Raw genomic sequence first — 11,255 nt, 5'->3', positions numbered from 1 at the left:
GTCATCAACATACACTTGACAAATGAAGATATGCCCATCAAGCTTCTTGGTAAATAGTGTGGTGTCAACCTTCCTGATAGTGAAGCCCTTCTCAATGAGGAAGTCCCGAAGGTGCTCATACCAAGCTCTTGGGGCTTGCTTAAGCCCATATAATGCCTTGGACAACCTATAAACATGATTAGGATATCTAGAGTCTTCAAACCTAGGAGGTTGATCAACATAGACTAGTTCATTAATAAAGCCATTTAAAAATACACTTTTCACATCCATTTGATATAGTTTCATTTCATGATGTGATGCATATGCAAGGAGGATATGAATGGCTTCTAGTCTTGCAACCAGTGCAAAGGTCTCTCCAAAATCCAATCCTTCAACTTGAGAGAACCCCTTTGCAACTAGTCTTGCCTTGTTCCTCACAACTACACCTTAATCATCTTGCTTGTTGCGGAACACCCACTTTGTTTCAATGACTCTTGCTCCTTTTGGCCGCTCTTTAAGAGTCCAAATTTCATTGCAGGTGAAGTTGTTCAACTCTTCATGCATGGCATTTATCCAATCTGGATCTTGAAGAGCTTTTTCTACCTTGGTAGGCTCATAGCAATAGACAAAATAGTGATGAGCAATAAATGAAGCAAGTTTTTGTGAGCGAGTCATTACAACCTTTGATGGACTCCCTATGATATTGTAGTAGAGGTGTATTTCTTCTATTGACACTTGAGGAGGAGATTGTGGAGCATCAACATCTTGTGCTTGTGCCACCATTTGATCATGGGAGACATGAGTGTCTTCATTTTCTACTCTCCCATCTTTATCATCATCTTGTGGCACACTTGATGAAGAAGGTGGATCAATCACTTGTACATCATCTTCATCATCTTTAGGCTTGATATCTCCAACTAGAATGTTCTTCATAGCCTCCCTCAATGGCTCATCACCTACATCATCAAGATTCTCATGTGCTCCTTGGGAGCCATTAGATTCATCAAATTCCACATCATATGTTTCTTCAACCAAGCCGGTGGCATGATTAAATACTCTATATGCTTTAGACTTTAATGAGTAATCAACAAGAAAACTAATATCACAACATCTTTGAAACTTCCCTAGATGTTGCCACTTCTTGTAGATGTAACATTTGCAACCAAACACCCTAAAGGAGATGTCCAGCTTCTTCCCATTGAGCAACTCATAAGGTGTCTTGCCAAGGAACTTTTGAAGGAATAGGCGGTTGGATGCAAACCATGTGGTGTTGATAGCTTCCGCCCATAGAGCTTTGAGGGTGTTGTACTCATCTAGCATTGTTCTTGCAAAAGTGATCAATGTCCGGTTCTTCCTCTCAACTACACCATTTTGTTGAGGAGTATATGTTGTGGAGACCTCATGTTTGATTCCAACTTCATCACAATAGGCCTCTATGTTTGTGTTGTCAAATTCCTTCCCATTGTCACTTATTATCTTCTTGAGCTTCACTTCAAATTTGTTTTATACTCTCTTGGCAAACTTCTTGAAGCAATATGCAACTTATGATTTATCATGAAGGAAGAATACCCATGTATATCTTGAATAGTCATCAACAATCACAAGACAATAAAGATTTCCTCCCAAACTCTTGTATGTTGTAACACCTCTGGTGTTTTAACATAGCACTAAAACTTGACATGTCATCATATGCATTGCAAAGCATTCATAAAGTAGAAAATTTTGAATGCATTCACTAAGTAAGCTTTATTTAGTAAGTTGTTATTTTATGTGTGATGTGATTCAAAACCCTAAATAAAGATCATGACCACAAGGGTCAAATTTCATGTGATCATGTGAGGCCATGTGTCATTTGACTCAAATAACCCAAATGGGCCATGTTACTGGTCAAAAATCAAAGTTAAAGCAAAAGGTAAACAAATCAAATTTGAATTCAAATTCAAATCATAAAAGTCCTTTTTGCCCCTTTTGTCTAATTCAAAATCCATTTGGAATTTGGGGTTGAGGCAAAAAGCAAAGTTGAAGATTATTTTATAAGGATCAACTTTGGTATTCAAAGTTTTTCAAGTTTACATATGAAATTTGGAGTAATTTTGAAATGATTCAAATGCTCAAATGCACCCCAAAGTCAAATTTCAAAATGGAGGCAGAATTTGAAAATATTCCTTGAAGCAAAGTTGTAGAGTTTGAAAAATTGAGCAACTTTCATTTTTGGAGATTTTCAACATCTTTAGAAAATTTGTGAGTAATTTGCAAAATAAACTTAGTGGCAAATCTATAATTACTTCAAAAATCAAGATAACCACAGGACACCACCGCCTCACCACCGGCGTCCTTTCTCTGGCCTTCCAGGCACGCCTGCGACCGCCCTTGGCTTTGCGCTGGCACAAGAAGCACACTGTGTGTTGAGTCCGCGTGCTCCTGGCCGAGCTATAAGACCCAGATGACGTCGTTGGCTTTTCTTTCCTTCCCTCTATTTTCCCGACGCCGCCATCGCAACTCCGGCGAGCTTCTCTCGTCTCCTAAGTGCAAGTTAGCCCCGGAAAAGCCGTGTTCCAGTTCCGCCTGCTCCTTACGCATCCGACTGAGCTGTTGCTACCTCTTGATTTCGCTGAGAGCTCGCTGTCCACGTTCATCTTCCCCGCGGCCGGTGACCTCAACGGAAACTCCGATTCACCGTGGCCAGCATCATCCGGTGAGCCGTTGCCCTTGCTTGTTGACTCTCTAGCTTCATCTCAATGCTGTAGTGCTTATTCCACTCTTGCCTACTCATTTTGCCCACTACAATCACCAGAACGTTGTCGTCGACAAGGTCCACTCTGCTGTGATCCCGATCATAGTCAAAACGCGTCAACATAGCTTCTCTGGTCTCGCTTGTTGCTTCAACACGATCGGGGTGAGCCACTGATGCTTCCTGAACCCTCTGTTTCACCGTTACTGGCCTTGTTTCGCCAGTGTAATGCTGTCGTGCCACCGCGTCCACCATGGCCGGTGTTAGTCTTGTTCCGTGTCATAATCAACCTCCGTAGTGCCACAGATCGATGCGCCTAGCTCTTGTAAACATATTGGTACTTTGGCCGTCGCTGTTGGGCTCACCATCGGTGAGTTAGCGCCAGTCAGCGCCGTCGAAGCCACGGTCAATGCTCGAGGTTGGGGATGACAGGTGGGGGCCGGCTGTTAGTGAGAGAGAGAGAGAGAGAATAGTGTATTTTGGTATTTTCTATTTTTGAATAGTGCTAAATCTTTGGAAATTTGTAGGAAAATAATCATAGCTCCAAAAATTTTAAAAATTTGTGTGTAGCTTCTGTACATGTTCTAGTATGGTTCAAAAATTTGAAACTTGAAATTTGAATAAATTTTTTATGTTCCAATATTCAGTCCATTAATTGATAAATGTAATTTCCATGATTTTTGTAGGGCACTATATAATTCCAAAAATTATGAAATTTGTTTTGGTACACTAATTTGTCATGAGGAAGCTTACATAAAATTTTGAGGTCATTTGGAACAAGTTCATTTTTGGGCTTAATTCCAGATTAATTCAAAAATAAATAAAAGCAAACCCTAAGTGTTTGATTAGTGTTGGATCTTGTTTTGGTCATGTTTTGTGACTAGTAGGGTTTCAAGATTCATTTGGTCAAGTCACATGTGTGGTTCTTGACGGTAGAATTGCAAGTTGGTTTTGTTGGCTTGCAACTGTACTGTGAAGAAACGGTTGTATTCGAAGTGTTGTTATATTTCATGTACTATGACAGCATCATGTTTACATTATCATCATGTTAAAGCATATGTTATCATTTCGTGTCGAACCCAAGAGTGAAACAATTCTAGTTGAGCAAGTTCTGGAAGAATCCCCGGTTGTCACGGGATTCGATAATTGTGGTACTGATCCGGAACCTGAGATCGTCAACGAAGGCAAGCCCTGGTTTATGCATTAAACCATTACCTTGTTTACTTTGAAAAGTTTATCACCTATGTTACTTATTGCATTAAGTTGATTAATTCAAATGTTACCTACTTGATGCATTGCCTACCTTGTTAATTGTTTACCATCCTTGAAGATGTTTTCATTTTATAAAGGCGTCAAATGCTTAGTATGCTTATGGTAGGTTTTCAAAGTAAAAGTTTCGATACAATCAAAGATGGCATACTGGCCAAAGAAAAGAAAGCAGGTAGAATGAACTAGAGGCTAGTCGGGTAACTTATCTTGAATGTTGGGTAACGTTGCCGACTATGTCGCTTAAAGGTCACTCATTATGGATCTTCTGAACGAGACACTTTGTAGTACTGGTCTCATACTCCGGTAAGCCTACTTCGGCTAATCCGATACTAAGACGAATGCCCATGCATTGGGAGTGGAGAGATGGCGGGAGTAGCGTATACCCTCATGGCTGGAATGTGGCCGGATTTGAGGTGTGCTATGCTCTCTGGTGGCATGGAGATGGCTTAGTATAGGAGGATCCGGTAGCGAGGTTGATATATGCAAGATTAAGTTCTACATATGTCGTGTGATAAGGAATCCCCAGCTGGGACTTGAATCAATTCGAATTGCCGGTACTCCATGGATATGGAGACTTGATTCATTACAGAAGCAATGCAGGACTGGTGAATTACTGAAATATGAGAAAAGAATGGAATGAAGGAATGGAATATGGGAAATGTACACTTAGTTGAGATAACGAACAAAAAGTACTTAGGGTAAAATGTGAAAATAGGATGAAGAATAGTAAGCTTTTGGTAATGAACTTTTGAATCTTGCTACATCCTTACCTTGCCCCAACCCCTGCATCTTTAAAAGTCTTACACCCCTTTACATTGGGTTAGTCTTGTTGAGTACTTTTGTACTCAGGGTTTGTTAACCCTTGTTGCAGGTGAGTCGCATGTGTGGGCTTGTTTTGGTCCCTGCTGCATGTCTGTGTTCGAAGTCAATGACAATGAGGAGTGATGAATGGCCTTTGGACAAGGCACTAGTTTGTATGATAAATAAAGTTAATGTAATATTATCCCGCTACTATGGTTGTATGACACTTATGGTATTGTAAGTTTGAAAACAACTAGTTTGTAAATTATGTTATCTTAAGACTTCCGCTATCTTTTACTCTGATGTATATATTTGAATAAATTGTTGTAATCTGCAATGTCTATGATTGGGATCCTATTGGAAAAGAGAATCGTGGATGATTTGGGTTTCTCGAGGACACCCGACAGACCTATTGAGTTGTTGGGAACTCGTGTACGCTATCTAAGGTCTATTATGACAATGATAGGTGCACGTGGGCCCGATTTCTTAGGAGGTTCTGCCACAGCTGGTATCAGAGCGGTTCCCATCTAAGATCATTGTAGGTTACTTTGGAAAACCTTCAAAACTGATTTGGATCAAAGAAAGTAAACTTGATATTTTAAAGTTCAAATTTCTTTTTTCTTACCTTTGATCTAGACTCAATCCTGTCTTATTTGAAAGTTCGTGGCAGATAATATGATTAGGTTTGTCCTATGTATTAAAAATCTAGTACTTATGATTATATAAATCTTTTGTACCTAGATTCGTAAGATCGATTCATGCATCATGCTTGAGCACCTTGCATAATAATTCCCCTTAATAGTGGTTGGGTAAGTAATGTCAATCCCATTCTTGCTAACCTCCATTATCCTCAAGCTATTCTTATAGTCCTACCCTAAATTCTACAGGCTATGGCAAAGACCAAGGTAACCGCACGCAAGTCCACTAGACCTCACGGAGTTCCTCATCACCAGTTGGCACTAAGAAACCTTGAGCTTGGTGAAGGAAGTTCCAAGAACCTAGAAGATGAAGGAGCTTCAAGCAACCCCGCCAACATCGAGAACCTGACCAAGGAGCTCAACACTCTTCGTCGAGCTCATGTTAAAGATCAAGAGAAGCTGGCAGAAATGCAAAGCGGCATCACCATGACCATGGGGCTACGGAATGAAGCTTGGACACGAGAGGATGCAGCCAATGAACATGTCCATGAGTTGGAATTCTATGTAGAAGACCTGGAGATGGACAACGCCGTTCTTCATGAGAATGTTCACATGATGTACGCTCAACTTCATCCTCCTCATGGGGATGGTGAAGTTACAGATGAAGAAATGATAGTAGATCCAGGAGAGGTCGAGAATGAAGAGGAGGAGAATCCTGAGGAGTTAGTGTACTTCTTAGATGAAGATGAGGTTTCGTCTGATATGGGCACGGATGCCGATGACTGAGAGCCCGAAGTAGTAGTAGTTCCTTTACTGCTTTCCTAGTAAACTAGGGTTGTCTTGTGGGATACAAGACATGTAAATTAAATAAGTAACCCTTTGTAGCACGGAATCTTTTAAATGCTTTCACTAAAGAATAATGTAAGTAAACATGCTTTTATAACAGATGCCTTGTCCTATCACCTGAACTGGTGCTAGTGGCTCACATGACGATGATGAGTGCCCAAATCCTCCACTAATGCCTTTGACTATGGCGGATGCCATCGCTGCCCTCATCAATGCAACGGTAGAGAATGCTAGGCTGTTAAGGGAATTGGCGCAGAACCAACAGGCACCATACCCTAATCGTGGCTGTCGTAATAATGGAAATGACGAATCAACCTATGTTGATTTTATTAACACACGTCCACCTATGTTCTCTAAGGTAGAAGAACCTTTAGAAGAAGACAATTTGCTTAGGACAATAGAGCAAAAGATGGAGCATCTGAATTTACAAATCATAGAACAAGGTTCCCTATCCAATATTATAGTTGAGTCCACTATCAAAGATCAAATCATTGCTGCTCAATAGAAAAGTAAGGGCATAGCCCATATCAAGGATAAAGTCAGATCTGGAAAACCAACATGTTTCAAGATTGATGAATCAGATGTCGTATGGTTTAAGGATAGATTGGTAGTACCCAAAAATCTAGAGCTGTGAAAGCAGATTCTTAATGAAGCTCATTCTACAAGATACTCCATTCATCCGGGTAGCAACAAAGTGTATCATGATCTAAGAAAGAGATATTGGTGGACCAAAATGAAAATAGAAATAGCTCAATATGTGGCCAAATGTGATATTTGTCAGAGAGTCAAAGCGATTCATATGAAGACTGCAGGTCTATTACATTCTTTGCCAGTTCTATCTTGGAAGTGAGAAGATATCTGTATGGACTTCATCGTGGGATTGCCTAGGACATCTGCAGGCTACAATTCCATATGGGTTATTGTTGATCGCCTAACCAAGACAGCTCATTTCCTACCAGTCAGAGATAAATATCAAGTGGAACAGTATGCAAGGCCTTATCTTGATAGAATCTTCAGTCTACATGGGGCACCCAAGACCATTGTCTCTGACAGAGGCTCATTATTCGTATCCAAGTTTTGGAAAAGTCTACATGAGTCTTTGGGAACTAAACTTATCCATAGTTCTGCTTATCATCCGCAAATAGATGGACAGACTAAGAGGGTAAATCAAATTCTTGAAGATATGTTAAGAGCATGTGTCCTTTCCTATGGTGCTAAATGGGATGAATGCCTTCCCTTAGCTGAATTCTCATATAACAATAGCCATCAAGAGAGCATTAAAATGGCACCATTCGAAGCACTGTATGGACATAGGTGACAGACACCTTTAAATTGGTCAGAAGCTAGAGAACGTTGGTTCTTTGGACCAAATGTGGTCAAGGAAGCTGAAGAGAAAGTTAAACTCATACAAGCCAATATGAAGGTAGCTCAATCCTGACAAAAAAGCTATGCTGATAAGAGGAGACGACCGCTAGAATTCAAAGTGGGAGATCATGTCTACCTCAAGGTATCACCGATGAAAGGAGTTCATCGTTTTGGGATTCAGGGAAAGTTGGCGCCCCGTTATGTTGGTCCTTTTCAAATCCAACAATGATGTGGACCGGTCGCCTATCGCGTCAAGCTACCAGATCACATGTCAGCTGTGCATGATATCTTTCATATATCTCAGTTAAAGAAGTGTCTTCAAGTACCTGACCAAGTAATTGACTTTGGTGATGTAGAACTAGAACCTAATTTGACTTATGCTGAGTACCCCATTAGAGTCTTAGATCAGAAAGATCGAGTTACTCGAAGACATACAATCAAGTTCTACAAAGTACAATGGAATCAACACACTAAAGATGAAGCTACTTAGGAGTCCGAGGATTACTTAGAAGAAAACGTTCTTGACTTCTTCGCTTCTATCTAGTTATAATACCTTGTCTATATTGTAACTTGTCTCGTTTGTCGACAGAATGGAAAACCCCCTCACTAGCCTTTTGAATAAAGTTATGATGTGTTAGCTTGACACATTTCCTTTTCCTTTACTTAGCTCTAGGTTTTAAATCTTGGGACGAGATTTCTTTAAGGGGGAAGGGTTGTAACACCTCTGGTGTTTTAACCTAGCACTAAAACTTGACATGTCATCATATGCATTGCAAAGCATTCATAAAGTAGAAAATTTTGAATGCATTCACTAAGTAAGCTTTATTTAGTAAGTTGTTATTTTATGTGTGATGTGATTCAAAACCCTAAATAAAGATCATGACCACAAGGGTCAAATTTCATGTGATCATGTGAGGCCATGTGTCATTTGACTCAAATAACCCTAATGGGCCATGTTACTGGTCAAAAATCAAAGTTAAAGCAAAAGGTAAACAAATCAAATTTGAATTAAATTCAAATCATAAAAGTCCTTTTTGCCCCGTTTGTCTAATTCAAAATCCATTTGGAATTTGGGGTTGAGGCAAAAACCAAAGTTGAAGATTATTTTATAAGGATCAACTTTGGTATTCAAAGTTTTTCAAGTTTACATATGAAATTTGGAGTAATTTTGAAATGATTCAAATGCTCAAATGCACCCCAAATTCAAATTTCAAAATGGAGGCAGAATTTGAAAATATTCCTTGAAGCAAAGTTGTATAGTTTGAAAAATTGAGCAACTTTCATTTTTGGAGATTTTCAACTTCTTTAGAAAATTTGTGAGTAATTTGCAAAATGAACTTAGTGGCAAATCTGTAATTACTTCAAAAATCAAGATAACCACAGGACGCCACCGCCTCACCGCCGACGTCCTTTCTCCGGCCTTCCAGGCGCACCTGCGACCGCCCTTGGCTTCATGCTGGCGTGGGGAGCACACTGCTTGTCGAGTCCGCGTGCTCCTGGCTGAGCTATAAGACCCAAACGACGTCGTTGGCTTTTCTTTCCTTCCCTCTGTTTTCCCGACGCTGCCATCGCAACTCCGACGAGCTTCTCTCGTCTCCTCAGCGCAAGTTAGCCCTAGAAAAGCCATGTTCTAGTACTGCCTGCTCCTTGCGCATCCGACCAAGCTGTTGCTACCGCTTGATTTCACCGAGAGCTCGCTGTCCATGTTCATCTTCCCCACGGTCGGCGACCTCAATGGAAACTCCGATTCACCATGGCCAGCATCATCCGGTGAGCCGTTGCCCTTGCTTGTTGACTCTCTGGCTTCATCTCGATGCTATAGTGCTTATTCCACTCTTGCCTGCTCATTTTTCCCACTACAGTCGCCGAAACATTGTCGTCAACGAGGTCCGCTCTGCCGTGATCCTGGTCACCGTCGAAACGCGTCAACATAGCTTCTCCGGTATCGCTTGTTGCTTCAACACGATCGGGGTGAGCCACTAATGCTTCCTGAACTCTCTGTTTCACCATTACCGGCCTTGTTTCACCGATGTAACGCTGCCATGCCACCACATCTGCCATGGCCGGTGTCAGCCTTGTTCCGTGTCGTAATCAACCTCCGTAGTGCCATAGATCGATGCGCCTAGCTCTTGTGAACATGTTGGTACTTTGGCCATCACTGTTGGGCTCACCGTCGGCGAGTTAGCGCCGGTCAGCGCCATCGAAGCCACGGTCAATGCCCGAGGTTGGGGATGACAGGTGGGGGCCGGCTGTCAGTGAGAGAGAGAGAGAATAGTGTATTTTGGTATTTTCTATTTTTGAATAGTGCTAAATCTTTAGAAATTTGTAGGAAAATAATCATAGCTCTAAAAATTCTAAAAATTTGTGTGTAGCTTCTGTACATGTTCTAGTATGGTTCAAAAATTTGAAACTTGAAATTTGAATAAATTTTTAATGTTCAAATATTTAGTCCATTAATTGATAAATGCAATTTCCATGATTTTTGTAGGCCACTGTATAATTCCAAAAATTATGAAATTTGTTTTGGTACACTAATTTGTCATGAGGAAGCTTACATAAAATTTTGAGGTCATTTGGAACAAGTTCATTTTTGGGCTTAATTCTAGATTAATTCAAAAATAAATAAAAGCAAACCCTAAGTGTTTGATTAGTGTTGGATCTTGTTTTGGTCATGTTTTGTGACTAGTAGGGTTTCAAGATTCATTTGGTCAAGTCACATGTGTGGTTCTTGATGGTAGAATTGCAAGTTGGTTTTGTTGGCTTGCAACTATACCGTGAAGAAACGGTTGTATTCGAAGTGTTGTTATATTTCATGTACCATGACAGCATCATGTTTACATTATCATCATGTTAAAGCATATGTTATCATTTCATGTAGAACCCAAGAGTGAAACGATTCTAGTTGAGCAAGTTCTGGAAGAATCCCCGGTTGTCACGGGATTCGATAATTGTGGTACCGATCCGAAACCTGAGATCGTCAACGAAGGCAAGCCCCAGTTTATGCATTAAACCATTACCTTGTTTACTTTGAAAAGTTTATCACCTATGTTACTTATTGCATTAAGTTGATTAATTCAAATATTACCTACTTGATGCATTGCCAACCTTGTTAATTGTTTACCATCCTTGAAGATGTTTTCATTTTATAAAGGCGTAGAATGCTTAGTATGCTTATGGTAGGTTTTCAAAGTAAAAGTTTCGATACAATCAAAGATGGCATACTGGCCAAAGAAAAGAAAGTAGGTAGAATGAACTAGAGGCTAGTCGGGTAACTTATCTTGAATGTTGGGTAACGTTGCCGACTATGTCGCTTAAAGGCCACTCATTGTGGATCTTCTGAACAAGACACTTTGTAGTACTAGTCACATACTCTAGTAAGCCAACTTCGGCTAATCCGATACTAAGACGAATGCCCATGCACTGGGAGTGGAGAGATGACGGGAGTAGTGTGTACCCTCATGGCTAGAATGTGGCCGGATTTGAGGTGTGCTGTGCTCTCAGGTGGCGTGGAGACGGCTTAGTATAGGAGGATCCGGTAGCGAGGTTGATATATGCAAGATTAAGTTCTACATATGTCGTGTGATAAGGAATCCCCAGCTGGGACTTGAATCAATTCAAATTGCCGA

This window comes from Miscanthus floridulus, chromosome 17 (genome assembly GCF_019320115.1).
Source record: "Miscanthus floridulus cultivar M001 chromosome 17, ASM1932011v1, whole genome shotgun sequence".
Taxonomy (NCBI): Eukaryota; Viridiplantae; Streptophyta; class Magnoliopsida; order Poales; family Poaceae; genus Miscanthus; species Miscanthus floridulus.
Note: the sequence above shows the minus strand (reverse complement) of the source record.